Genomic DNA, 5,394 nt, shown 5'->3' with positions numbered 1-5,394 from the left:
TAGTAAAGTTTTTAATTAAGGTGAAACTCAATGGAGTACCTTTTTTTTAATGTAAAACTTTTGTTTCCAGTTTTATGAATGGTATCAAAGCTCATGGAAAGAAGAAACGAGACCGTAAGCCTTTGGATGTACCCGTGCCGAAATGTCTAGGCATTTCATTCCCCTATACCTAACCCTACAGACTCCATCTTCATCGTCCTGTCGGTGGGAACAACTGTGTGGCCCAGGATTCCACTTCCATACAGGGACTGTCCCCGACCGACCGCACGACCCTCCTGGAGGAGGAACTCAGTGTGCGGCAATCGGCTGCTGGATAAGGATCCTCTCATCCTAACGCCCAAGATCACCACCAGAGTAGCCCCACTGTTTTCGGGCTCAGCAGCAGGACTTTGCCGACCAACGAGACATGCAAATACTTCAAGAAAAACCAAAGACTGGCACCTGAACATTCACAAAAAATGGGTGATTATTGGGGACTCGAATGTGCATAAAATGCCACAACATGACTTGATTAACCTGCAAATTGACTCTTTTCCAGGTGCCACTTTCAGGCACGCAGAAGGCATCCTGGAAAACACCACTGCATCCTGTGTAGTTGAGAAAGTCATCCTGTCTTTTGGTATTTGCAATAAAGATCAAAAGGTCAAAGAGACATCTATTTAACAACTGCAGAGTCTCGAGAACGGAAAAACTCCACTTTCCTCGAGCAGAAATCTTTGTCCCACAGATTAACTTTTCCAGCAGTCTACCCATGAGGGAGAAGCTCAGCCTGACACAACTAAACGAGTACATCGCGTCGATTGGTGAGTGCATCCCCAGCTTGCCCGACACTGCATTTCAAACAGAGGTGGATAATGTTCACTGGACACCGAGACGGCTAAGGCCATCTTTGAGCACTGGTTTGTACATTTAAATTAAGAATCCCCATAAGCCTGCCTGTACAGGAGGGGAATAAGTCTGTTATTAACTTAAAACATTTTCAACTCACTACAGAACAATTCTCGCTGCTATCTAGGGGGCTTATATTTATTCCCACCCAGGGCACAAATAAAGATATAATTCCTAGGACAAAATTTGACCTTCAACAATACCATAGAAAGCTCAAATTAGCCTCATTATGAACATGCCCCACCTACTGAAAGGCTCCCGTTTATTCATAAATCAGGATGGACTCCGCCAAAATCCTCAGTACCAGAAGAAGTGGTTAACTTGATTAAGGCAGATCAATTATACTTTAAAAACACACCAGGTTTTGCCTAACCTCAGCCCAACAGAAACAAAAGCACTCCAAGAACTCAAGAACAATAAACTAATTATTATTAAGCCAGCGGATAAGGGGAGTGCGGTAGTTATTATGGACAAAGAACAATATCTATGGGAGGGTTATAGACCCGAATTACAACATAAAATTACAGAAACCAATTTACTTAGAGACTATCCCCGTAGTAACAAAAATAGTCCAAACCTTGCATGATAAGAAATTTATTAATACCAAACAAAAACACTACCTAATGGGGGACTGTACACCGAGGGGGAGACTTTTCTACATGCTCCCAAAAATCCACAAGGACCCAGACAAATAGAGTTTACCACACAAAATTCCCCCAGGACGACCCATCGTGTCAGATTGCAGCAGCGAAACTTATTATACAGCTGAATACATCGATTTCTTCCTCAACCCACTGTCCACCACTCATCCGAGTTATATTAAAGACTCTTATCATTTTGTAAAATTAATCAAGAGCCTCAAGATACCAGACACAGCCATCCTATTCACCATAGACATAGACAGCTTATACACCAATATAGACACCAAAGAAGGACTACGGGCGGTTAAAAATGCTTTTCAAAATAGAGATAAAAAAAGACCGGATAAAGAACTATTACAATTATTGGAAATAAATTTAACGAAGAGTGGTTTCTGCAAATCAAAGGGACAGCAATGGGCAAAAAATTTGCTCCAGCTTATGCAAATATTTTTATGGCTGAGTGGGAGGATTCAGTCCTGAAAATATGTCCTAAAAAACCACTGTATTATTACAGATATTTGTGTGGCCTGACTCGAGGGAGGATTTCGAAGCGTTTCTGTGCATCCTCAACAACCACAACCAGTCAATTAAAATGAAATCCAACAACATTTAAAAGTAATACATTTCAGGAAACCCACACTTTTTCAAAGAGACGGACACTTATGCTCTGCTCTTCAAGACCAGCTTCCACCCAAAACACACAAATGCTGGCTTAATCAAATCAGTTGTTGAGGTTTCACAGAATATGCAGCAGACAGGAGGATTTCCACGCTCTGTCCACTAGAGGGTACTCTAGGACCTTCCTTAGAAAATGCCAGCGGTCCTTTCTTCAGCAGAAATCCATCACTGTGGGCTCCAGCCTTCCATTCGTGGTAACTACTCACCTTCCACTAGTTAGAGGATTCAGGAGGAGATTCCTCTCCCATACCAAAGGGTCTTCCACAGAATCATCCCTGCCTACAGGCGAAACAGAAACATACAGGATCATCTGGTAAAAGCAAAAATTAAACCCCTCCAAACCACTAAATTGATCAATAATAATCCCTACTTCAAACATAAGGAATGGTTCAGGAGCCACATTTACAGGAGAGGTGTTTCATAACCCAACCAGGGGAAATGCTAAATCATCTAACTGTGTATACTTGATTACTTGTCTAAAATGTAATCTTCAATATGTGGGGGAGACGGGGAACACCATCGCCACCCGAATGACGCAATATAAATATAATAACAAAAAAGAAAAAAACAAGTACGCCACTAGTGGCACATTTCATTATTCATGGCTGGGAATCTGTTTCAGTGTGTGTCATCCAGTGCAACCCCAGGTGGAGTGCTCCCCAGAGGAGGAGAGCAGAGAGAGTATGGATCGCTCAACTAGATACTAAGCATCCCAGGGGCCTCAACGAGGATTGAGAGCTGCGTGCTGTGAGGCAGTGCATCGATGGTCCTGTTCACAGGACTATCACAAGCCTCTAACTCCTAGCCCTTGACAGGCTTCACATCAGCTGGCCGGCGGACAGGCAGACCCTGCTGCGGAAGGGAGCTATAGAACGAGTTCTTCCTCCAGACAGAGAGTCGGTTATTACAGCCGCTACTTCATCGTTCCAAAGGATGGGGGTTTGCGTCCAATACTAGATCTCCGCCGTGAAGTTGAGCTTCAAGCTCACTCTTAAACAGATCAGGTCCGAGGACTGGTTCATCACGGTCCAGGAAGCTTACTTTCATATTCCCATCCTCCCACGACACAGGAAGTTCCTGAGGTTCGCTTACCAATACCGGGCTCTTCCGTTCGGCCTAGCCCTCTCACCACGTACGTTGACCAAATGTGTGGACGCTGCTCTGACACCATTGCGTCTCCAGGGCATCCGCATTTTGAACTACATAGACGACTGGTTGATTCTAGCGCCATCCGAGATGGCGGCCCAATCTCGTTCAGGCCCAACACCGTCTGGGGCTGAGACTCAACGCCAGGAAAAGCATGCTTTTCCCAGTGCAGAGGACCACCTTCCTGGGCGTTACTTGGGATTCAACCACGATGCGGGCACATCTGTCTTCCGCTCGAGTAGTTTCGATCCGCTCTGCAGTCAAGCAGGCCAAGCTAGGCCAGCTGACATCATCTTTTTCAAGGCCCTCAAAAACGTTGAGGTGAATGAAGAACTGAAGTTTGACTATGGTCAGACGGAGGGCCTGTCACTGCTGTGGTTGGATGAGTGAGCGGCTCATCCTCGGACGAGGACACACAAGAGATTTTGTCTGCAGTTTTTTTCCCCCCTCTTTTTTGTTATTTCATTTATTTATGTGTTTGGGTGTTTTTTTCTTCCCAATTATTGCAGATTGTTTAGTGTCATTGTGGCAATAAACGGCTTTAATTCTACTGACTGCATTGGTCCGCGTGTTCACTGACAGAGCAAGAGCTTGTAATTTTGTCATGTCACCTTTCCCTCCGTTTCTCGTTCATATCTTAGTTCCCCTGTAAAAAAACAAGCTGTAAAAAAAAAAGAAAAAAAAAAAAATAGAAACAATGATCACCCAATTCAACTGCAGCGTCCCTTGGTCTGTGTAGGTACACGTTTGTAACAGCAGGTGGCAGAGTTGTCCCAATTTCTGGTGGATTTAAATCAAACCTTTGTCATAAGTACCCGATAAATGTCCACCAACCCAACAGATTGTGTACTACTCTCCTTGTGCACGTTAGTTTTTTTTTTTATTATGTCACCAATTTACAGTGCCTCCCTTTCCTGACCAGCGTCAATTGTTGATTGTTTAGTAATAACAATGTCCTTACTCTTTCCGTACGTGCAACATGTCAATCATTACGTCACTTGGTCTCGCGTGAGTAAGTTTGGAACGGCCATTTCGGTTAAGCGACGTGCGCTGTTAGTGGCTTTTTTTTTCAACACGAGGTGACTAAAGCTGGAGTGTCCCCATTCAGGTAAGAAGTCATTGAGAAGCAACAGGAATGAGCATTTATCATTTGAAATTATTTACAATGATTAACTGAGACACCTTGAACTGGTAAAAAACAACTGCGAGGGTTAACATGAACGCTAAAACGGCTAGTTGGGGTGGAATAACAGTCAGTGGGAGGAAATCTTACATGACATTACATGTCATTTAGCTGATGCTTTTATCCAAAGCGACTTACAATAAGTGCTATTTTGTTGAAAGCAGTCAACGGGAGAAGTCCACACGTGACACTGTCACGGTTTGGTTCTGCTGTTTTATTTTGTAGTTTCATTTCTCTTGTGTCCCTGGGTTAGCTTCACTTCCTGCCTTGTCCTGTGATTGCCTGATTGTTTCCACCTGTGTCCAATCACCCGGAAGGACACGTACGCAGCCCACGCACTGGCCTTGATGAACACTGCAACGCCGCGCCTGTGAGGGACTTGTGCAGACCAGCAGAGACACGGCGAAGTATAACATTTTAAAGCAGGACCTTTCATTCATCCTCTCTGTTGGACCAGGCCATCAAAAAGGCGAATTAATGTGAACTCCTGAAGGTGAGGGTGTTCATGAATCGGTTTGGACAAAAGGATATCTTCGACGTTGATGTGGAAGAATTTCTTGATCCATCAAAGTTGAGGTCAATGTCAGTCCACCTTGTCTGCAAGGTTGTGGCAAAAGACCCTGGCGTCCACATCATGTTTTCCCGATATGGACTGCAGCAGCTCATGGGACACCGGGGGGGACACGGTTCTCCACCCTCGGATGTTGGAGGCCGCGAACGTCCAGTCCAACATGCAAGGAAAGGGGATGGACATCGGGGAGGACTTGTGTGGTATGCTGGGGCGGGAACGCTGGACTTTTCTCCAGCTGTACGTGGACTCCACACATGTCCACCTCAAGACTCCACACATGTCCACCT

The sequence above is a fragment of the Pungitius pungitius genome, unplaced genomic scaffold, assembly GCF_949316345.1.
Source record: "Pungitius pungitius unplaced genomic scaffold, fPunPun2.1 scaffold_31, whole genome shotgun sequence".
Classification (NCBI taxonomy): domain Eukaryota; kingdom Metazoa; phylum Chordata; class Actinopteri; order Perciformes; family Gasterosteidae; genus Pungitius; species Pungitius pungitius.
Note: the sequence above shows the minus strand (reverse complement) of the source record.